Consider the following 25,861-nt stretch of genomic DNA (forward strand, 5'->3'; position numbering starts at 1 on the left):
GAAGCTTGGACAGTTTAGCCTGTACAATTTATTATCCAAAACTCTGAATTTTTTTACAGATATTAACTTCAAGGTTTTGAAACTGAGACCAGGTGGTTGAATCCAGGGCCTTACATTTGGGATATTGGATTCCCCTAGGGTAGCAGTCTGTCAAGAAAACCTTTTTTTGACACACAGATAAGTCCAGATTCTTGTGCCAAGACTTGAGGGCAGTGAGGCTCTCTGCATGAACTAATCTAAAGTTCCAACTGTGTTGATGAGCAGAAAATGGTGAAATTGTAAATGCATAGTTTTCACGCTGTTATTATTGAGAGGAAGGCATTACCGTTAACAGATTTCTTCTGGTTTCATTCTACTCTAGGGATACAAGAGCAGGAATATTTATTCACCAGTTTAAGGTATCAGAGCAGTGTGGAAATACTGTTCTGGAAAGAAGGGTTTTCCTATCTGTGAAATTTTCTAAGTTAACATGACTTATTTATCCTTTAGTTTACCAAGGTTATGTTGGGCAAAACTTGTTTCAACTATCTGCTTTTGCTTATGTGCTGTCAAACCGTCAAACCTCCCCAAATCCTTAACATTCTTGTTTGTGTTTTGGAACTGTTTTTTTTTTCCTTTTTCCAATATCTCTAGATTTTTCAACTCATTTTGCCTCAATTTCCAAAAAACTATATTTCGATCAAAGTTTTTATTCTGGAATATTTACTTTCTGAAAACTGGATTAGACAATGTATTGTGGATTTAGGGTTTTGCACTGTAGCTCAGAGACTTGGTGGCTCTGACTGAATTCCCAAGCAGAGGTGATGTGCACTTCCTCAGGACACCAGTGATCCCAGCTTGTTGCTCAAGCCCAAAATAGAGTCTGTCTCTCAAAATGAGACTGACATCCCAAAAGCTAGATTTTAAAAAATTTTTTTATTGGAGTAGAGTTGATTTACAATATTGTGTTACTGCTGTACAGCACAATGAATCAGTTATACATATACATATATCCATTCTTTTTAATACTCTTTTCCCATGTAGGTCATTACAGAGTATTGAGTAGAGTTCCCTGTGCTATACAGTAAGTCCTTATTAGTTAACTATTTTATATGTAGTAGTATGAATGGATAAAGAAGATGTGGTACATATATAAAATGGAATATTACTCAGCCATAAAAAAGAATAAAATGATGTCATCTGCAGCAACATGGATGGAACTAGAGATTGTCATACTGAGTGAAGTAAGTCAGACAGTGAAGGACAAATACTGTGTGATATTGCTTATATGTGGAACCTAAAAAAATGGTACAAGTGAACTTATTTCCAAAAATAAGAAATAGAGTTATAGATGTGGAAAACAATCTTATGGTTACCAGGGGGACGGAGGAGAGGGATAAATTGGGAGATTGGGATTGACAAAAGCTAGATTTTGATGCAGCCCACTCAGCCATAACATCATAAAATGATAGTCCTACAAATGGGCACAGTGCAGTCACTACACACTCCTAGAGTATTGAGGAGTAGAAAAAATAAGTTTTGATCATACATTATTATTATAGAAGTATCACTTTGGTGACCCATAACAAATGCTTGCCTTCTAAATTCATTCCATAGCTAAAAAATAAAAAAAAATTCAGAAGTTTCCCAACCCTATGCTAAATTTCTTAGTATTTAATGCAGAATTACAACCCCACCCTTAAAACAGCCTCACTGTCCTACAGAAACCCTGTGCTCTGAGCATATTTACTTATGCTTTCACATTTTTGTCAAAATTGCTATGTCCTCTGATATTTATGATGCTTTTTCCTGTTCCTTCTTCATCCAGATGAGGTCTTACTTCCTCCATGAAGAAATCATGAAGGTGTCTTAAATGATTGAAGCTCCCCTTGATCTCACCTATTTAGATTTCAACATGCAATGTGTTGTATACAGTCTTTTTCTACGTGTAGTTCGTGAATCCTGGAAGACTGAGATCAATCTTTTTACTCTCATTAAACAAAAAAATGCCTTTCCTGAATTAATCTCCATATACCCATAATTAATTATCTTATTGATTTGGGGATTGTTTTTAAAAGAAAAAAGTCATTGAAACCAATCTTTCAATTCATTGCATTGACAATTTGACAGAATAATTAGCTACTACTTTCTTGTCCAACATAATTCTCCAAAGTAGCTTATTGGCTAGTCTCTCAGTTTTGTGCCCATCTTTTGTCACCATGTGTGTTGGAATTATTGCAAAAATTCAAATTAGTTTTGTGAAAAAAGTGAGGAAATGGATTATACATCTAGGACCTTAAGGTAATCTGAAGTCAGTGAGTGGAAGAAATCACTTGATTTGCTCAGAGTTTGAGTTTTCCTAAAATTGGTTCCTTGGCAAAAAAATCTTAACAGCAGAAATAATGGCAGTTAAGAAAATAACTCATCAGTTTTGTTATCTCCTCTGACAGACAGCTCTTTATTGAAAATTACTTTTCGTTACTTGAAGTGATGGTAGTGGTGTGGCACTTAAATATATGTTGATTCTCTGAAATGCTCCCAAGTGGAATCTTTTTTCACTAATTAATTCTACCAAATTAGAATTTAGATTCACAAAGATGTTGTGCCCTACATATTTGTCTAAGTTTAAATTTTGGACTGTTGTTTGGGCCTCTGTTTTTCAAGGACACTGGAAAATAAAGATGAGTTTATAGTAAATTATTTTTTGAAATTTGTTCTATTAATTCTGATGAGAAGAAATCTAAAAATCAAAGTTACACTGTCATTTCAGAGTGACACAGAATTAAAAGATCATTGTTCTGAGTCCTTCAGAAGAAAAAAAGCATGCTTTTTTTAGAGGGTTAAATATGAAGTATGCTATGCTCTTTAAATAAAAACCGATTAGAAGATGGTTTGATTAGGAGCTCTGAAAGAATGATGGTTGCAATATTGATGAGAAGGTGCAGAAGTAGCTGGTGTTCCCTGAGTTAACACAACTGAAATTCTAATACTGAAAACCCACATTCTTAAGCATGTAGGCTATGTGAAACTACATACTGAGAAAGAAGGGCTACATATAAGTAAACTGTTATATTTTACAAATATATATATATCAAAAGTCTATGCCCATGGATTTAAACTATTCAGTTTGATCTTACTGGTCAAAAATGTATTATCTGTATAAAAATATTTATCAGAAAATTTACTAGCATGATCCAATCCAATAAGAAAAGAGAATAGAATGGATATAAGTACAAAATTGTATGAATAGCTCAAAAACCCAGTAATATTTTATTTTTTAACATCTTTATTGGAGTATAATTGCTTTACAATGGTGTGTTAGTTTCTGCTTTGTAACAAAGTGAATCAGTTATACATATACATATGTTCCCATATCTCTTCCCTCTTGCGTCTCCCTCCCTCCCACCCTCCCTATCCCACCCCTCTAGGTGGTCACAAAGCATATCCCTGTGCTATGCGGCTGCTTCACACTAGCTATCTGTTTTATGTTTGGAAGTGTATATATGTCCATGCCACTCTCTCATTTTATCACAGCTTACCCTTCTCCCTCCCCATGTCCTCAAGTCCATTCTCTAGTAGGTCAGTGTCTTTATTCCCATCTTGCCCCTAGGTTCTTCATGACCATTTTTTTTTCTTAGATTCCATATATATGTGTTAGCATACGGTATTTGTTTTTCTCTTTCTGTGAACTCTGTGTGACAGACTCTAGGTCCATCCATCTTACTACAAATAACTCAATTTCGTTTCTTATGGCTGAATAATATTCCATTGTATACATGTGCCACATCTTCTTTATCCATTCATCTGTTGATGGACACTTAGGTTGTTTCCAAGTCCTGGCTATGGTAAATAGAGCTGAAATGAACATTGTGGTACATGACACTTTTTGAATTATGGTTTTCTCAGGGTATATGCTCAGTAGTGGGATTGCTGGGTCGTATGGCAGTTCTATTTATAGTTTTATAAGGAACCTCCATACTGTTCTCCATAGTGGCTGTATCAATTTACATTCCACCAAGAGTGCAAGAGGGTTCCCTGTACTCCACACCCTCTCCAGCATTTACTGTTTGTAGATTTTTTGATGATAGCCATTCTGACTGGTGTGAGATGATATCTCATTGTAGTTTTGATTTGCATTTCTTTAATGATTAATGATGTTGAGCATTCTTTCATGTGTTTGTTCGCAATCTGTATTATCTTCTTCGGAGAAATGTCTACTTAGGTCTTCTGCCCATTTTTGGATTGGATTGTTTGTGTTTTTGATATTAAGCTGCATAACCTGCTTATAAATTTTAGAGATTAATCCTTTGTCAGTTGCTTCATTTGCAAATATTTTCTCCCATTCCGAGGGTTGTCTTTTCATCTTGTTTGGTTTCCTTTGCTGTGAAAAAGCTTTTAAGTTTCATTAGGTCCCATTGTTTATTTCTGTTTTTATTTCCATTTCTCTAGGAGGTGGGTCAAAAAGGATCTTGCTGTGATTTATGTCATAGAGTGTTCTGCCTATGTTTTCCTCTAAGAGTTTGATAGTGTCTGGCCTTACATTTAGGTCTTTAATCCATTTTGAGTTTATTTTTGTGTATGATGTTAGGGAGTGTTCTAATTTCATACTTTTACATGTACCTATCCAGTTTTCCCAGCACCACATACTGAAGAGGCTGTCTTTTCTCCACTGTATATTCTTGCCTCCTTTATCAAAGATAAGGTGACCATATGTGTGTGGGTTTATCTCTGGGCTATCTATCCTGTTCCATTGATCTATATTTCTGTTTTTGTGCCAGTACCATTCTGTCTTGATTACTGTAGCTTTGTAGTATAGTCGAAGTCAGGGAGCCTGATTCCTCCCACTCTGTTTTTCTTTCTCAAGATTGCTTTGGGTATTCGGGGTCCTTTTTGTTTCCAAAAAAATTGGGAAATTTTTTGTTCTACTTCTGTGAAAAATGCCATTGGTAGTTTGATAGGGATTGCATTGAATCTGTAGATTGCTTTGGGTAATACAGTCATTTTCGCAATATTGATTCTTCCAATCCAAGAACATGGTATAACTCTCCATCTGTTGCTATCATCTTTAATTTCTTCCATCAGTGTCCTATAGTTTTCTGCATACAGGTCTTTTGTCTCCCTGGGTAGGTTTTTTCCTAGGTATTTTTTTCTTGCAATGGTAAATTGGAGTGTTTCCTTAATTTCTCTTTCAGATTTTTCATCATTAGTGTATGAGATTTCTATGCATTAATTTTGTATCCTGCAACGTTACCAAATTCATTGATTAGCTCTGGTAGTTTTCTGGTGGCATCTTTAGGATTCTCTATGTATAGTATCATGTCATCTGCCAACAGTGACAGTTTTACTTCTTCTTTTCCAATTTGTATTCCTTTTGTTTCTTTTCCTTCTCTGATTGCCATGGCTGGGACTTCCAAAACTATGTCAAATAAATAAGAGTGGTGAGAGTGGATATCCTTTTCTTGTTCCTGATCTTAGAGGAAACGCTTTCAGTTTTTCACCGTTGAGAATGATGTTTGCTGTGGGTTTGTCGTATATGACCTTTATTATGTTGAAGTAGGTTCGATCTAGCCCACTTTTTGGAGAGTTTTTTTCATAAATGGGTGTTGAATTTGTCAAAAGCTTTTTCTGCATCTACTGAGATGATCATATGGTTTTTTTGTCTTCAATTTGTTAATATGGTGTATCACATTGATTGATTTACATATATTGAAGAACCCTTGCATCTCTGGGATAAATCCCACTTGATCATGGTGTATGATCCTTTTAATGTGGTGTTGGATTCTGTTTGCTAGTATTTTGTTGAGGATTTTTACATCTATATTCATCAGTTATATTGGCCTGTAACTTTCTTTTTTTGTAGTATCTGTCTGGTTTTTGTATCAGGGTGATGGTGGCCACATAGAATGAGTTTGGGAGTGTTCCTTCCTCTGCAATTTTCTGGAAGAGTTTGAGAAGGATGGGTGTTAGCTCTTCCCTAAATTTTTGATAGATTCACCTGTGAAGCCATGTGATCCTGGACTTCTGTTTGTTGGAAGATTTTTAATCACAGTTTCAATTTCATTACTTGTGACTGGTCTGTTCATATTTTCTCTTTCTTCCTGGTTCAGTCTTGGAAGGTCATACCTCTCTAAGAATTTGTCCATTTCTTCCAGGTTGTCCATTTTATTGGCATAGAGTTGCTTGTAGTAGTCTCTTAGGATGCTTTGTATTTCTGCAGTGTCTGTTGTAACTTCTCCTGTTTCATTTCTAAATTTATTGATTTGAGTCCTTTCCCCCTTTTTCTTGATGAGTGGTTAATGGTTTATCAATTTTGTTCATCTTCTCAAAGAACTAGCTTTTAGTTTTATTGATCTTTGCTCTTGTTTTCTTTGTTTCTATTTATTTCTGCTCTGATCTTTATGATTTCTTTCCTTCTGCTAACTTTCGGTTTTGTTTGTTCTTCTTTATCTAGTTCCTTTAGGTGTAACGTTAGATTGTTTATTTGAGATTATTCTTGTGTCTTGAGGTAGGCATGTAAAGCTATAAACTTCCTTCTTAGAACTGCTTTTGCTGCATCACATAGGTTTTGGATCGTCGAGTTTTCATTGTCATTTGTCTCTAGGTATTTTTTGATTTCCTCTTTGATTTCTTCAGTGATCTCTTGGTTATTTAGTAACGTATTGTTTAGCCTCCATGTGTTTGTGTTTTTTACGTTTTTTTTCCCTGTAATTCATTTCTAATCTCATAGCATTGTGGTCAGAAAAGATGCTTGATTTGATTTCAATTTTCTTATATTTACTGAGGCTTGATTTGTGACCCAAGATGTGATCTATCCTGGAGAATGTTCCGTGCGCACTTGAAAAGAAAGTGTAATCTGCTGTTTTAGGACGGAATGTCCTATAAATATCAATTAAATCTATCTGGTCTATTGTGTCATTTAAAGTTTGTTTCCTTATTAATTTTCTGTTTGGATGATCTGTCCATTGATGTAAGTGAGGTGTTAAAGTCCCCCACTATTATTGTGTTACTGTCAATTTCCTCTTTTAGAGCTGTTAGCAGTTGCCTTATGTATTAAGGTGCTCCTATGTTGGGTGCATATATATTGATAATTGTTATGTCTTCTTCTCGGATTGATCCCTTGATCATTATGTAGTGTCCTTCCTTGTCCCTTGCAACCTTCTTTATTTTAAAGTCTATTTTGTCTGTTATGAGTATTGCTACTCTAGATTTCTTTTTATTTTCATTTGTATGGAATACCTTTTTCCATCCCCTGACTTTCAGTATGTATGTTTCCCTAGGTCTGAACTGGGTCTCTTTTAAACAGCATATAGATGGGTCTTGTTTTTGTATCCATTCAGCAAGCCTGTGTCTTTTAGTTTGAGCATTTAATCCATTGACGTTTAAGGTAATTATCGATATGTATGTTCCTATTACCATTTTCTTAATCTTTTTGTGTTTGTTTTTGTAGGTCCTTTTCTTCTCTTGTGTTTCCCACTTAGAGAAGTTCCTTTAGCATTTGTTGTAGAGCTAGTTTGGTGGTGCTGAATTCTCGTAGCTTTTGCTTGTCTGTAAAGCTTTTGCTTTCTCCATCGAATCTGAATGAGATCCTTGCCAGGTAGAGTAATCTTGGCTGTAGGTTCTTCCCTTTCATCACTTTAAGTATATCATGCCACTCCCTTCTGGCTTGTAGAGTTTCTACTAAGAAATCAGCTGTTAACCTTATGGAAGTTCCCTTGCATGTTATTTGTCATTTGTCCCTTGGTGCTTTCAGTGATTTTTCTTTGTCTTTAATTTTTGCCAATTTGATTACTATATGTCCTGGTGCATTTCTCCTTGGGTTTATCCTGTATGGGACTCTCTGCACTTCCAGGACTTGGGTGGCTATTTCCTTTCCGATGTTAAGGAAGTTTTCAACTATAATCTCTTCAAATATTTTCTCGGGTCCTTTCTGTCTCTCTTCTCCTTCTGGGACCCCTATAATGCAAATGTTGTTGTGTTTAATGTTGTCCCAGAGGTCTCTTAGGCTGTCTTCATTTCTTTTCATTCTTTTTCCTTTATTGTTTTCATAGCAGTGAATTCCACCATTCTGTCTTACAGATCACTTATCCGTTCTTCTGCCTCAGTTATTCTGCTATTGATTCCTTCTAGTATAGTTTTCATTTATTTTATTGTTCATCTCTGTTTGTTTGTTAATTCTTCTAGGTGTTTTTTCTTTAATTCTTCTAGATCTTTGTTGAACATTTCTTGCATCTTCTCGATCTTTCCCTCCATTCTTTTTCCGAGGTCCTGGATCATCTTCAGTATCATTATTCTGAATTATTTTTCTGGAAGGTTGCCTATCTTCACTTCATTTAGTTGTTTTTCTAGGGTTTTATCTTGTTCCTTCATCTGGTACATAGCCGTCTACCTTTTCATCTTGTCTGTCTTTCTGTGAATGTGGTTTTTGTTCCACAGGCTGCAGGATTGTAGTTCTTCTTGCTTCTGCTGTCTGCCTTCTGGTGGATGAGGCTATTTAAGAGACTTGTGGATGTTTCCTAATGGGAGGGACTGGTGGTGGGTAGAGCTGGCTGTTGCTCTGGTGGGCAGAACTCAGTAAAATTTTAATCCCCTTGTTTGCTGATGGGTGGGGCTGGGTTCCTTCCCAGTTGGTTGTTTGGCCTCAGGCGACCCAACACTGGAGCCTACCTGGGCTTTTTGGTGGGGCTAATGCCTAATGACTCTGTGAGGGCTCACGCCAAGGAGTACTTTGCAGAACTTCTTCTGCCAGTGTCCTTGTCCTCATGGTGAGGCACAGCCACCCCCCACCTCTGCAGCAGAACTTCCAACACTAGCAGGTAGGTCTGGTTCAGTCCCCTATGTGGTCACTGCTCCTTCCCCTGGGTCCCTAGGTGCACAGTACTTTGTGTGTGCCCTCCAAGAGTGGAGTCTCTGTTTCCCCCAGTCCTGTTGAAGTTCTGCAATCAAATCCTGTTAGCCTTCAAAGTCTGATTCTCTAGGAATTCTTCCTCCCGTTTCCTGAGCCCCAGGTTCAGAAGTCTGACGTGAAGCTCAGAACCTTCATTCCAGTGGGTGGACTTCTGTGGTATAAGTGTTCTCCAGGTTGTGAGTCACCCACCCAGCAGTTATGGGATTTGATTTTACTGTGATTGCGCCCCTCGTAGCATCTCACTGGGGCTTCTCCTTTGTCTTTGGATGTGAGGTATCTTTTTTGGTGAGTTCCAGTGTCTTCCTGTCAATGTTTGTTCAGCAGTTAGTTGTGATTCCGGTGTTCTCTAAAGAGGGAGTGAGAGCACATTCTTCTGCTCTGCCATCTTGAACCAATCTCTCTATAAATTATAATGAGATTTTTATGTAGAATCAAAATAGGTCAGTCATATGATAATATGAAATTAGGTTTTGTATGTAATATTAGAAAATAAATTTAGCTAAACCTACAAGTCATATGTTCTTTACAATGATTACAAGATTATTTATTTCTCCCCTTTCTTCTTTTTTTCTCCCAAATACATTAATTTGGGTTTTGAGGAACATCCAAATTGATTTTTAAAATTTATTTTAAATATTTTTACCAAATTATAAATCTTTTGGTCCCATTGAAAGATAGTAAAATATTTTTTAAATTAACCTTAAACCAACTCACTGAATTGTCTTAGCCTCAAGCTAAGGAACACTCAACTTAAGGAAATACGCCCAATAAAGTCATAGTTTTGAGGTAATGATTATTGCTGTTCTATTGTAAAGTATATAACTATCAAACTAGATTCTTTCACATATGACATAAGATCAATTCAAAGTACATGTTCATCATTCTGGGGAACTCTGCTTTCCATTATTTCATGTATCCTGAAATAATTTATATAGTGCTCTTAGTAGCTGCCATTTGACTACACTGTTATTTACAAAAAATCTTTCAGGTAATTGTCATTTGACCCATTTCACACAATGGGGAGAATCAGTAGCTTGCTAAATGCCATGGAGCTAATTAATGCAGGACTAGGATTCAGTTTTGGGTCTCGTTGACTCCAAAGCTCAGACTCTTAGACACTATCCACTGACTTACTGATTGTCCTTTGATTTCAAGTCATGGATTTAACTCTGGATAAATATCACCAATACTCACTTGGTAAGAAAGTACTGGTACAAGAGATCTTTTGACAAGAAAGTATTAATGTTGATGTCTTGGAAATCAACATTAATCATAAATACTGATTTCTTGACACAGTCTTCCAAGTCAGTTGTGTTCCAGCCTTGCCATGTACTAACTTGCTAGGTAATTATAATCTCTACTTGCATGAGTTCTGTAAAGCCTAAGTGAAATTAGTTGATTGGCACAGTATAAACCATGGAACAAAAGTAAGCCTGAATGGAGTTCAAGGAATGTTGTAGTGTTAAATACATTTTCAAAATCCTTCCAAGAGTTGGATTTCATGCTTTGCTGATTTAGGATTTAGGATAATATTGCAGGATTTACTTCCTTTAACTTCCACAGTTCTTTTTATCCATGTCATTTTAAGTAGTTATTCTTCATTTTTATTTGCTGGGTTTCTTAAATTTTTACTACATGGATGCTAACCTTTGTACATGGAATCAGATTAATTGGTATCAACTGATGTGTCTGAGATTTATTTAAAATTGGAAATGGGCCTAAATGGACATCTGGTATAAAACAACAAGTTGAAAGGACGACCTCTCCTTGGTGACAAAATATATTTGATTTAGAATTGCCAAAATATATCATTCTTTAGAGGTTTTTCTTTTATTAGAACATCAACCCTAAAACTTGATTTTACCTGGCAGAGAAATAAAGTGATAAGTTGTATTTGGAGATGTAATGTTGTTTCTTAAAACAACTTTTCTCCATGAAACTTTAGAACATCATGGAAAATACCGATTTCACCTCTAAACACATTTTGGAGGATGCTAACTAACAACATTACTTTTCTAATACAGAAAATGAGGACTTTCCACATTCTGCAGAGTATATTCTCTTGAGCATTAGGGCTCATGCTTAGGTCCACCAAGCAAATTAGAACATCTGCCCTGGAGATGCCAGGTGTATGCTCTGAGAGAGAGGTTAGCAAAGCATATTTTCAAGATGTGTGGATGAAATAAACTTATTTTTTGAAAACCATAAATTCTATTTTTGCCCATGTTTTTCTAAATATCAGGCACAGATTTAAAAATCTGGAAGTGCAGCCACTTATCATGCATATTTACATGAAGAATATTTCTATCAAAAGTCAGGATGGGGCTTCCCTGGTGGCGCAGTGGTTGAGAATCCGCCTGCCGATGCAGGGGACACGGGTTCGTGCCCCGGTCTGGGAGGATCCCACATGCCGCGGAGCGGCTGGGCCCGTGAGCCATGGCCGCTGAGCCTGCGCGTCCGGAGCCTGTCCTCCGCAACGGGAGAGGCCACAACAGTGAGAGGCCCGCGTAACGCATAAAAAAAAAAAAAAAAAAAAAAAAAAAAAGTCAGGATGGTTAAATATTTAAAAGTTATTTGTTAAGAGCAAATATACTTAAGCTCCTATATAGCACCTCATAAAGAACAGAGCAAAATATCTTAAAAGAGGGTTTTAGCAATATTTTCCCATTTTTAGAGAGGCCATCTCTATTATACTAACATGATATTATTATTCAGCACATATATAAATTCTAATATTAGCTGGGTTGAATTCAAAAATATAAACGTATTTTTAAGTTGTAATTAAAACAATCAGATTAAATAGAGAATGTAAGAAAATGATGAATAAGAAAAGAAAAGTTGATTAAATGGTGAACTCTATTAGGTTTAGTATTGTAAATTAAGACATAAAGTAATGTAATGAAATAAGTTAGAAAGTGAGGTGACCAATATTTACATTTAAAGGTAGCTGGTAAAAATTCCATTTAGTTAGTTTAGTTTTAATGTGTCAAGGCCCCTTTAGAGAACAAGTGAAAATCAGATGTGCTTGGGTATGTCTGGTAAAATAGAGGGGCCTGAACCCTGAGTCGTTGCCAGTGTTCTGGCTACACAGGAATGAGGAGTCTCTGAGGAAAATTCATTCCACAAGAGGGGAGAATGCCCCATGAATATTAAACATAATTTTCTGAGATGAATAGACATTTCTTGGTATTATTGAATTGTTGGCTCGAGACCAGTACCATGGGAGCAGAAGAAACACTACCATGAGACCCATTAATAAAGCACAGTGAGAAACTGAAAACCAAATGTATCACTTCCTCCCACTTTACTATGTGCTGCCATCAGAGCATTATAAGTGGCTGGAACCACAGAGGTCACCAGAGGGACACTGTCATCATGTTGGCATACTGGGAAACTCTGTAGTGCTGCCTGGGTGACATGGTGCCAGACGAAAGAGATACATTGCTAAACATATGTGAGGAATCACATAATCAAAGAAATACTCAGAGGAAAATATGCATGGAAGAAGTATCTTGAGAAAGACATTTCCTGGCTTGTTAAGTTGGCAAAAGTCTAGGAGAAGATTCACATACATTTCAAAGGGGCAGAGAGAGAACTTACAATTACAAATTTTCTAAAATAAATGCTCTAAGGAAGTGGAGGTTAGGGGCCTATAGTCAGAAAGAAATCTGTCTGAAGTTCATTCAAGCTGAGAGGAACTGTAAGGCCATCTTGATCACCATCATCCTGATGCTTCTTGATACATCTACAACTTTCTTAAGAGTGCTCTTTGCAGTTTCGATGACCACCAATAATGTGTCAGCCACAGTTGTTATGAGAAGCTCTTAATGTTCTTATTGTCCAAGCTGAGAGAGTATTCCAGCTCTCAGCATTCCTCTAAATCCAGACAAACAGAGTTTGAGACTCCAGATTTATCTTTGCTTTTTAACAATCTCCTTTTCATGCTACATTTAATCCAGCTATGGTTGTCTGTCCTGGAGGCAGCCTCTATTATTTCTCTATGCCAATACTGAAACAACATTTTTATCACATTAAAAAAATAGTCAATTTTGCAAAGTACTAGTGAATAATGTAGATTTTACTAAAGAATCCTTAGCAGGAAAAGGATAAGAATTTAGGTCACCCAAAAAAATACAGTTCTAATTTCCCTCAATGGCCCCCTATCCTCCATCCCTTTTGAACTTTCTGTGAACATCTGTCCTCCTGGAGCACAGAAAAGGCTTTCTTCCAGCTTCCTCAAAGACAACTGCCAGGCCAGATGGTAGAGACAAAGTCTTTGTATGTGCCTGTCAAAATACCCACCCCATTCCCCTCATTCCCCACACAGTGGGCTCTTCCATCAGGAGATTTTACTGCTAAGATAAAGAAGATAGCTCCTAGCAATAGTTATATTTGGATCCTTTGTCTCTAAATGCGAATAGTACTTTGGCTGTTGAAGAACATTTTTCAAATTTATAAAAATTCTAAAGAAAAATCCCAAGGAAAGAACATGCCTATGTTAAGTTACCATTCCCAAGATCCTGAAGCTACCAGCCAGGGCTAACTAACTGCTCCCTTGATCCGTGATTTTTCTGAGAATTCTGGCTCTTCCTTACTCATGCATAATTAAGTTAGGTCTTCATGATTCTGCTACAGCTCTCAGGCAAGTCAACTTAACTTTTCCTAAGAGTCCTCCCTGTTTTGTGGCTAAAGTTCAGTTTTGTTTCCCTTTAGTGAAGAAGTAAACCATAGATTCCATTCAGATCATACAAATTTTAAAACAGGTCGTGATAGTCTATTGATTTCACAAAACCTTTGTGCTTTTATTCTTTTTTGTAAAAAAGGTAATAAAGTGAGTTTTTACTCTTCTGGGATAAGTAGTTCTCAGGTATTATTTTCAGATCATAACATAGTTATTCAGCATAGATACAGGCTGTAGGGTCAGATCCTAAGAAACTTTTAGGAAAGAAGATGTACACAGAAAGAAATCTAAGACTTAAGACTTTTCAATGAAAGAATAAAATCCATCATCACAGTGTCATGAGCTTCTTAGTGTTAAAAGAATCACGTTCAGCGAGTGAGGGTAAGATACTCTCTTACAGCACACACAAAAAAATAAATAAATAAAAATCTGTTTTCTTTGAAATGGAAAGTTGGTAAGACCTTTAATTAATGATTGGTTAAAATTTTTCTAATAAAAAGGGCAATTTCCAATTTGTAGTCTAAGGAACTCAAACAATGTATCATTAATGGGCTTAAATTCCTAGACAAATCCAGAAATGTTGTTTTAATCTGTAATGTAGCTGATAAAGCATATAGATACAATAAATGGTAATGGAACAATATCCATTATTGGCTTTTTTTCCTTCAAAATATTACTATCTAGTAAAGGCATTAAAGGTATCAAATAGATGAATAACCTACACGTCTTTGTCTTGATGGACTAGTTCCAGATAAAAATTATACGAAAGTTTCAGAAAGATAATTGAGGTAAAAGGTAGCCTAATCCCTTACATTTTCCCCTGATATCAAAAATTAAGAGGAAAGATATAGAAACAGGAAGATAGTAATTGCCAAGGAGAAATGATGCTGTGGAAAATGAAGCTAAGAAGTCTGAGTATTTTACACATTTCTTACTATAAAATTTAAAGTAACAACCATTCCAGTTAAAGGCACTTGGAGAAATGGAAATTTGGTATTAAAGAGGACAGAGTAGAGAGCACCAGTTCACAAATCATCTTCTTGCCTTCCTATCCATTCAATTAGCCATGTTGTCAAAGAAGCAAGCATAAAAGTTGATACCAGGAAAAAAAATTTCTCCAAAGGAAATGGAGATGGATAAGACATAACCAGTGACAGTAGTTTTTGATTAGAGGAAAACAAGGCCAGATTAAAAAGAAGAGTCCCATGTTGAAAAGGAGGTAGAGGGAGGAAGAAATGAATAAATTAACAATACAATTATGCAAAGGCAACACATCTTGGCCCAAATACCTTCCTTGCAGCCTTGGTAATGTGAAGAATGTAAAGACAAGACACATAGAGGAAATATCTCTGTAGAAGCAGTCTAGGGGAAGGGATAATAGCACAAGGCAGAGGTGATGGCTAGAAGACATGAAGGTGGCAATCTGGTATCCAAGATGGTATGGAAATGGTTGTTTGGAAATTAATCTCATTTTCAAGGTAAGAGTTGCCTGTGTAAAGTTCATTCTAGTAATTTGGACTTTATAAACCATGTTTTGATAAATAATTCTCATATATAGACAGAGCCTTCAGAGAATGTAACAAAAGCTCCTGAGTACATTTGTTAGAATCCATGCCATTTCTGGACTATATTATATAGCACAGTATACCATGTAATGTACAGCAAGAAGTTGGGAATCTAAAGATAGCATTAAACTAATGAAGTGTTGTACAGACAAGGGACATTCTCATTATGTTTCATTATGTTTTGAAATAAGTTTTTGGTTCTTAATTTTTTCTCAAATTCTTTTTAAGGAAGATTAACTTAAAATATTTGTTATGTTAAATATTTGTTAATGTACCAGTTATTTCAAAGCCATTTAATAAATTAGATGGAAGAGTATGTAAATTTTCATACCTTGAACATCGTTATATAATTCAAAACATTTTTGATGGGTTTAAACTTTAATTTTTTTTTTTTTTTTTTTTGCGGTACGCGGGCCTTTCACTGTTGTGGCCTCTCCCGTTGCGGAGCACAGGCTCCGGACACGCAGGCTCAGCGGCCATGGCTCACGGGCCCAGCCGCTCCACGGCATGTGGGATCTTCCCGGACCGGGGCACGAACCCGTGTCCCCTGCATCGGCAGGCGGACTCTCAACCACTGTGCCACCAGGGAAGCCCAAACTTTAATTTTTATTATCTTTATTCAATATTGTAAGTTGATATAATTTTAAACAATTCCTTGATTTAGCCTCAAATAGGAGAAATATTGGAAGCTGCAATGGATTTCAAAATCCAAGTAGGATGCATAGTCTCTAAAGCAAAAGAGAAGAACATGATAAAAAATAAGGAAATTTAAAAATATTAACCTATTCCCTGCATGATATTTTATATGAAAAAAATTTTTTTAATCATTAAAATTGCTAATGAAAATTCACTTTGCAGGTATAATCAATTCTGGAGATTTTGAGTACAAAAAGACTGATGTCCGCTTTAGAATTATTGGAGAGGTTTGGTTTTTGCCTTTAGCTTTCAGTCCTATCCTTCATGATAACACAGCTGAGGTGGATATACATATCTTTATGACTCATTCACTGATGAATGCAATTTCCTTCCAATAAAACAAGGGGTGTTTAGAACTTTTCATAGCAACCAGATTCCACAAGTGCTGCCTAATTTAACATAGCATTCAAAGTCAGAGAATGTGGCTGTTTTTGCAAATAAGAAATAACATTGAGAAGAATACATTGTAATTAAAGCAAACTTTAGAACTTGAATATAGATATTATATGTGGAAACTCCAACTTTTCTCCCATAAAAATGAGATTTAAGTGACCTGTGACTGCCAACCTCTTATTTTATTTTTTTAATAAGTTGCATGTTCAACTTAATGTTTTTACAAAAGTTTATTTAGTCAAGTTCAACATATGGATGCTTAAATCAAGTTTATGTCTAAATTTCACATAGATCATGCTGTGTTTTACCCTTACCTCTAGTTAAAGGACACCTTGGACCAGAGACAGACACTGGTCCAGTGTATTTGCTGGTGACAAATAGAGGTGGGTGGTATTTTCCTGATGGAATGCATCTGCTAGTTTTATGTTTGTATAAAATGGGTCATTATTTCTTTTATTTTTAATTTAACAGCAAGTAAAAATCTATGCATCTTATATTTTTTTGCTAAGATTTGTGATGATAAGAATATTCAACTAAAATCTTTAACTGCCACTAGGGGCACAGACAATTAAAAATTGTATTCTCTGGTAGAAGCCAAAGATTTATATTTTAAAATTTTATTGGCTTTTATAGCTTTAAAGTATTATTCCCCTGTTGACAATATATTTGTAATCATGAGTTGCCAGTAGATGCTTTTAAGTCTTCTGTCTTTTTAAACTTATGTTTTTATTAGCTTTTGCACATAACAGTAGGAAATCCATTTGCAATAATTTATGCAGTATATATTAGTGCCTAAGAGAGCAAAGGAGAGATCCCATGATAAAATAGAGTGGTATAATCATATTTACAGTGATAGAGAAAATTTCATTAATGGCTGGTTAATCATGTATGAATAAAAATAGGGACTATAATGAGTATATTTTGGAAAAACATCTTGCCTATATTTCCCATACAAGTATAGTTCAAATTAGAGTTTTTAAGTTATATATCATCTGAACTGTGCTATCTTAAAAATGACAGTTGTTTAAATGTCATGACTTAGAGTTATATTAGGGTAAATGTACATGATATATACAATATTACCTATTTACATTAAAAAGTTATGTAACAGAAAAATTGATTATACTTTATTTTTTAATTTTGCTACATAAGTGTAATAGTCTGAATTAGCCTAATTTGTCACTATGGATAGAATAAATTGTTATAGGAGTTTGTTATTTAGATATGTGAAGAAGAAAAGATGACTTCTAACAATTTACACTAGATTTCCAGTCCTAAAAAGTTAGAATACATTAAAAAGAAAAAGCTTGCTAAATATCTTCTACAGTTAGAAAATAATGGAAAAATACAACTTATAGTTGGCCCTCTGTATCTGTAGTTCCACATCCTTGGATTCAACCAACCATGGATCGTGTAGTACTGTATTATTTACTATTGAAAAATTCCATGTATAAGTGAACCCACACGGTTCAAACCCGTGTTGTTCAAAGGTCAGGTGTAGTTTGCTAATGAATTCTTTGTAGGTTAGAAGTTTTGAAACTATTTTTTTCATAAAGTTGTTATGAACATTTCATATCTCAGTTTCTAGGTTCATAAACTTTGAGGATTGTTATGTCCTTTTAATGAATTGACCACATTGTCATTATAAAATGATCCTCTTTAGCCTTGGCAGTAGTCTTTGTTTTGTAGTCTCATTTATCTGATATCAATATAACTATTCCAACTTTCTTTAGATTAATATTAGCATGGTATATATTTTCTGTCTTTTAAATTTTAATCCATGCTTGTCTTTACATTTAAAGTGTGTTTCTCATAAGCAGCATATAGTAGACTCTTGCTTTTGTTATCCAGTCCTACAATCTCTATAGTTGAAATGAATTTTTAGGCAATTTATATTTAATGTAATTATTGGTAAGTGTGATTTTAAGTCTTTCCTGTTGCTATTTCTTTTCTATTTTCCCCAAAAGTTCTTTATTGCTGTCTCCCTCTTTTTTTGCCTTCTTTTTGATTAAATCCTTTTTATGATTCTATTTTATTTCCTTTGTTATTTTATTAGTTATAAATCTTTGCTTTATTGTTTGTATTTGCATTAGGGTTTATAGTATACATCTTTAAGTTATCACAGTATACCTTCAAGTGATATTATAGCACTTCCCGTACAAGAACTTTCCAATAGTATACTTGCATTTCTCCCATTCCAGTCTTTATGTTATCATATATTGTGTATTAAATATATATTAACCCCACAAAAATTGATACTATTTTTCTTTAACAAGCAATTACCTTTTAAAAGATTAAAATAATAGGTGATATTTATGTATATTCAATATCCTTCATTTCTGTGTATTCACAATTCCATGTGGAATCATTTCATTCTGCACGAAGAGATTAATTTTAACAACTGTGACAGTTATGAGTTGGTTTTGGTTGATTGATTTACTCCTTGTTATGGGACATATTTTTCTGTCTCTGTCCATACCTGGAAATTTTTTATTGAACTTCAGACATTGTTAATTTTAACTTGTTGGTCATGGATATTCTTGTATTCCTATAGATATTCTTGAATTTTGTTGTAGGATGCAGTTATGTGCTTGGAACAGTTTTATCCTTTAGGTCTTACTTTTAAGATTTGTTTGATGGGACCAGACCAAGATTTTGTGTCTGGCTATTTTCTACTGCTGAGATAAGACTCTTCTGAGTACTCTAGACAATGCCCAGTGAGTCATGAGGTCTTCCAATCTAGCTAGTGGGATCAGTCACTATCCTCTGCCATGTGTAATCATCAGCACTGTTTCTTTGAATCCTTCTGGATTGCCCTTGGCCCTGAACTAGTTTCCTTGGAAGTGTATGCTGATCAGTACTCAGCTGAATACTTGAGAAGTACCCTTTACATATCTAGAGTATGCTTTCTGAGCAGCACTCTCCTCATAGGTACTCAGTCCTGCCAACGCTAGCATTTTTGGTCACCCTGAACTTTCAGTTCAACTCAGGTGTTCTGCTGGGTTCCCCTGCCTGCACCATGGCCAGGAAACAAATTGAAGTCAGTAAGCTGGGGCAGACATAGTGCTCTCGTTGTCTGTTTCCTGTTTCTCAGGAATCACCTTTGATCAGTGGCTGATGTCCACTGTCTTTAAAATAATATTTTTATATATATTGTGATTGATTGACTGATTGATTTTGGTTGTGCAAGGCAAGTGAGTAAATATGGTTCCTTTTAGTTCATCTTGTTTGGAAATGTAACAGCATTCTCTCTTTACCTGGTCTCTAAATAGGAACAAGTTTTTAGCCATTTTCCCAATGCTAGATGCTTTCTCTTACCTCTAGGCTTTGTAACATGCCTTACTTCTGTTCAAAGGCTTATTTTCTCCATTTTTCCCCAGAGTTAACTTGAAAAATTCTTTAAGACTCCAGGCAATAATTCCTTCCTTTCCTTCAAGGTTACCTAAAATGTCTATTTTCACTAAACCTGTGATTACACCTACCCTGTACTTACAGTGGATTATAATTTTTGATTTATTTCTCTGTTCCCTCACCAGCCTATGAATTATTTAAAGACAGAGATAGTGTCTTTTGTTATGGTATTTTGATGCTCAGTAGTATCTGGAATATAGTAATAACACAATAATGATTTATATAATGAATGTTTGGGTCTTATGTAAGGTGAACCAATAATAGAGAGTAAAATTGCTTTTATTCCATTATTTTTATAAAAAAAGGATGATATATATTAAATTAAGATGCCACTGAAGAAGCCACTAAAGATCAATTTAATTATTTCTAGGTTTCTCGTCTCTCTAATAATCTAATTCTGAGACCAAGTGATCCCACCTACAGACAAATAACTTGTTCCAAACAAATTATTAATTGATGGTTGGAGGTTTTAAAAGTTTAAAATTCAGGTGACTTTGCATGAAGTTAACCTCACTACTGTACTAGTTTAATTATATTATCTGACAACATGGGGATTTTCTCATTTGCTCCTTCTCTTTGTCCTCATTTATTTGGGTTATCAATTGTTAATTTGCTTAGTACTTTGGGGGCATGCTTTGCTCCATTAGCCCTTTAGAGATTCTATAATATGGCATAGAGGATAAGCATAATGATATGACTGGTTTAAATTCCAGCTTGGCCACTTACTGTGTGACCATGAGGAAGTCAATTAACCTCTCTGTGCTTCAGTTTCCTCCTTTATAAAATGGGAATAATAATAGTAAATAGCCCATAAGATGAGAGTGAGGATTAAATTTTCTTACACAGGACACATTTTAGAATAGTTCTAGAAGAGTTCCTGGCAATTGTAAGAATCATGTAAACATTAATTATTATCAATATAATAATTACCATTTGTCTTTAATCCAACCTTGCAACTTATCACTTCCTTTTAATACAACTTTGCCATTTTCATTGCTATAAAAAAAACCCTGCAAGTTACAAAATCAAGTAAAGTATCTATTTATATTATTGTGGGGACGTAAAAGATATGGGAAATGGAGGCCGTAGTATCAGGCTTCAACCATCTAAAGGACTGTTATATGGAAGGGATTGAAATTATTCTCTATTTTTCAGAGACAATATGCTAAAATGTATGGAAGCTACAGGAAGGCTCTTTTTGACTTTCTAATAAATATAGATGACAAAAATGCAACGCAAGCATTTAAATTTTCCTTTCTAGAAGTGCAGGAGATGACTCTTTACACTAGAAGGCCTCTGAGATGTCTTTTGGTTCTAAAGACCTACATAATTCTAAGTAACATTTTTAGGCAGAGAAGACTTTCTTTATCCCTACACTACATGCTACAGGCCCCAATTCTGTTTATCAAGTGAGAAAAAAATCTGTTTGTCTTGTGAACATTTAGAGTGGAAACCTGGGAAGTACTGATACATAAAATGATAAAGTTTATGCTCATATCCACAACACCGTCTTTTATAACTAATAGTATGTTACCCACTTGTGGGTAAAGGAGACATTAGAAGCTGGTGTATTACTTCATAACAACCCCTTAAAAAGTTCTTTAACTAATTTTGATATGTAAACTTTCATATCTCTGAAGAGAATTCTAAGTTTGTTGAGGGTAGAAGAAATAGGATAGCTGGATCTGTAAAGAAATGCTCCTTTTCAGCTGATATGCTTATTTTGAAAACATCAGTGAGTGTCTACTATTAGTCAAATATTTATTTGATGGTGGAGCATATTAACTGAAAAGTTGACTTTCACTTTGGGTAAATATCCACTTACAGTTTTGAAGGATTGTCACTTTACTAAGATATAGATTGAGAGACATATCTATATATCTTTTCTTAGAGGACTTGTGAATAGTTTGACCATAGGCCAATTTACACAAGAATAAAAATTATATGCTGTCCTTTACTCATTCTGGACAAGCAGTATATTTGAAACGGAGCTACTGTGATCTAAAATCCCTTAAGTGTTTATTGCACTGGCTAAAAATCTTCTTTATCTAGCAAATATGTTTTTGAAGAAAGCCATCAAAGCACTGGACCTGAAATTAGAGTTACCTGGAAGTGTGACCTTGGGTGAGCTTCTTTAACCACTAGGAACTGGTTTTTTCATCATTAAACTGACCATATAAACAATGGCCCACAACATATTATGTGAAACCTGTGGATCCAATTGTGTTTAAATTCAAATTTAGGAAAATCATGTAGTGCATCTATCATATTTATTTAATACTAAATAGGGTCTGGAGCAGCATCCCACAAAGAAACATATTCATATATTTGCAGTGATTCATGAATATTTATACTAAGTGGGGAAAGCAAGGTCTATAAACATACTGATGAAAGCTCAGATTAGTTTTGCCTTTAAATGAGTTTTGGCAACAAACTTTGAAAAATTAAAAAAAAACCTTTTGGTCTTCAGAGATTTTTGAATTTTGAAAGAGGAGATAAAGGATCATACATCTATACTTGTATAGTGTGAAAGGCAGTTCTGAAGATCAAATGAGATAGCTTTGAGAAAGAACTCTACAAATTATAAAGCAGTATATAAAGTAAGGCATTATTATCAGCTATGTACTTGACTTTATGGCTATTTTCCAGGCTTTCACTGAGTATGAAGAGTTGGGAAATAATTTTTTATTATGCTGGGTTTGAGCTGAACCTAGTTTAAAGAAAAGAGACTGAAAGTTTTCTTCTACAAGTGTATGGTGCTCAAACTACTTAGATTTCATTGAAATCAGCATGGATATATGTGTTTTCCAGGCATTCAAGTTCTCTTTCTTACCAAAGTAATGTTTGCACATTTTTGCTATTACAACATTCTTTTAAATTATATCTCAGAGATATCAAAAGCTTAGAATTTAGTCATTTATTCAGTCAGTAATTGCTAATTTTGAATAATTATGTGTGGAGTAAGTATTCAGTAGGAAACAGTATTAGTTCAAGAACTTGACAGAAGAGTTGTTTGACAAAAAGAAAGACTGGAGATATTTCAGTGAGATGTTATTGGCAACTGTGGCCAGGAAAAGCAGTGAGTACTCATCTGGACTTTCCCTGGCTGGGATTGGGCAGGATTCGGCTCCCCAGAGAACTCTAGGATGCTGGTCACACTTCAAACCCTTCTTTGGTAAACCACTCTGTGAATGACCTTAAGTGTGAGTATAGGAACCACTATACTGATCATTAGTCTCTTCTACCATTATTTGATATATACATTACTTAACTCTACATAATCCTAATCGAATGCAATCAACAGGAAGTACGGGAATCTATCAACTAATGTTTGATTTATTTAATTCAGCAGCATCAAAACAGATGCTAATACTCTACCTTCTTGGACAAAAGTGGATGAAACTTTTTCTCACAAAGTGAGAATGTGAACGTAAGGCATGAACTTAAAGGAAAGAGTAATGATGAAAGTAATATATATGTTAACATACATGGTCTAGTCTTACTTGTCTCCTAAATCAACCTGATTTTAAACATAGAAACTTACCTGAGTCTTAATTTTCTCATGTATAAACTGTAGGGATAAATGTGATAAATCTGGCCCTGCTACCTGCTCAAAACTTTTCTTTGAAGCTCAGCATAATTTGGTGCTTTTAAATTTCACTTTAGCCATACACTATGCTTCAATAATCCACCCTAAATTTTGAAATGTCAGTGATAGTTTCAGCAGTTTGATACAGTTTTTCTTTTCATGTTTGTTCTTGAATGAAAACCCAGGCAATTTAGAAATCAGCTCCCCCAGTCCTCAGCATTCCCCAAGTTCTCTGGGCTTTGTTAGGTTAATGAAAAACTGACATTGCTGTCTATGCACTTAGTGATGAATGCACTTTAACACAACTGGATATTTTACACCAAATATATTTTCTCAAATACTAATCATATTGTCATTTCTAACTTTTCAAACCCTTTTCTAGCTTTTTTATTAAAAAAAGTAACAATTATGAATCTTTCTAGAAGTGACACAGTGTAAGTTTCAGAGCAAAGATAAATTATTAAATGGTGCATGAGTAATGCAAGTAAATGAAAAGAAAGACATGATATGTAGGGCATTAGTAAAATAAAATTTATCTTGCAACTGGGCTTTGAAAATTGATAACGTAAGAACTGTAGTTAAAATACTGTGCTTCTAAAGAAATATGATTCTGAAAAGTGTCATACTGTTCACCTTCATCATCTTCCAATGTAGTCAATTCTTTTAATTTGTAATGAAAATACCTCACCTCAGCTGTGTCTCAGTTGGCTAAACTCATGCATTAAAAAGTTGATCAATCTGAATTTAAGGAGATAGCAGGAAGAAAGGATGTGTTTTATTGTTGTTTACATATGTATCTCTTATCTTGTATTTTGGAATCAAGACTGTCCTTGGTTTCTTAATGGTACTGTAATGTTACAAGTCAGGACGTGATAAAGATAAATTCAAGGAGTGTAAGATTTTATCTTTCCTTTGACATTTTTATTCCAAGTTCTTTTTTAATTTGATAAATATAACTTGCTTTGTATATACCGAGCAATGTGTAATCAGGGACTGGAGATAAAATAATGAAAACGTATGTTTTTCCTTTCAAATAGCTTATTGTCCAGCAAAGGAGAGCAGTGCATTAACTATTATTGATTGTGATAAGAAATAGTAATAATTTCCATCTTTGGAGTGCTTACTATGCATCAGGAACTGTACTTCCCATTTTACATAAATGATCTCATTTAACTAGCACCGTAATGCCATGAAGTAGATATTATAATGCCATTTGTCAGATTAGGAAAGTGAGGCTTAAGAAGCTAACTTGCTCCAAGTCTCCTAGCAAGTCCATGGCAGAACAGATACTTAAACTTGGACTCTGATTCCAAAGCCAAAGCTCATAACCATTATATTATTACAATGGGACAAGTATTGACATAGAAGTATGTATAAAAATTTAAGGTAGTGTAGATGTATGAAGTGATTAACTTTAAACCAAATTAGGAAAGGGAAAATATATGGAAAACCTTCATAGGGAGAATGATGTTGAAGGGTGAAGAGTTATTCACCAGGACAAGTGAAGGAAGATGATTACAGCAGAGGAAATAGGATTGGCAAGGGGACTGAGTAAATGTTGGTGTCTGAGGATGGTGGGCTGTCTGAAGAGAGGAGGCTTCTGACCCCAAGGTGTGGAGTGGAGGGAAAATGGATGAGCCTGAACAGGTGTATAGGAGTGGGTCAAGAACAATCTAGTTAAACCACCTTAAAGACTTAGACTTTTATTTATGCGTATATAGAACCTCCAAATGATTTCTCAACAGGGAAGTGCCAAAATAAGCTCTGCTTTAATGAGAACTGGCAACTGTGAAGAGTAGACTGGATGAGAAAAAACTGGATAGGGAGAGGAGCTATAGTTATTAGAAGTGTGGCAGGAAGTAAACAGACCTTAATTAAAACAGTAGTAATGTGGAAGGAGAGGAGAGAAGAAATGCAAGAGAGAATTCAGGGATGGAATCAATTCAGTTGGATAATATACTGTGGTGGATGGGGAACAGTTTGGAATAACTCCATGATTAACTATATTTGGTAATAGGGTGACTAGGAAATACATAAAAATGAACAAGTTTATGAAAACAACAACAACGAGAGAATTGTTATGACAATGTTGAGTTTCAGGAATCTATGGTACAGCCATGTTGATGCCTAGTAGTTGTAGATAAGATGATGTAACTATTATTCTCATAAAAATAAAAATTAATTATGCTGACTCAAAAATTGCAGCAGGGAATTCCCACCAGAGAAAATACTGATGGCCACTCTGAGCAACGGACACATTATTCATATGTGACTATTTTCTCTGCTCTTCAGTTGCCTCCAAGGAGGGCTTGGCACCAGTTTCTGTTTGAAGGCAGAGATTCCTTCTTTGGAACAGTCTCTCTTGAATCTGTGCATAGAGTAGGTACCACCGCTTCTTTCTCCAAAGGTGAAGAATTAGATTCATCCTTAAAACACAGCTTAGCGAAAATACTCTATAGATACATTTATTTTAAATAGTTTCCTTTGACTGAATATTTTTACTTTTATTTTGGGTTATTACATTTCTATACATGAATCATTTATTTTTTTGAATGAAAGTTGGGTTTTGTCTTTTATTATGGGAATAATTCATTTTTAAGCACGGTAGTCTTTTTGGTTTTTAATTTTTATTTTATATTAGA

This window comes from Phocoena phocoena, chromosome 13 (genome assembly GCF_963924675.1).
Source record: "Phocoena phocoena chromosome 13, mPhoPho1.1, whole genome shotgun sequence".
In the NCBI taxonomy this organism is placed as follows: Eukaryota; Metazoa; Chordata; class Mammalia; order Artiodactyla; family Phocoenidae; genus Phocoena; species Phocoena phocoena.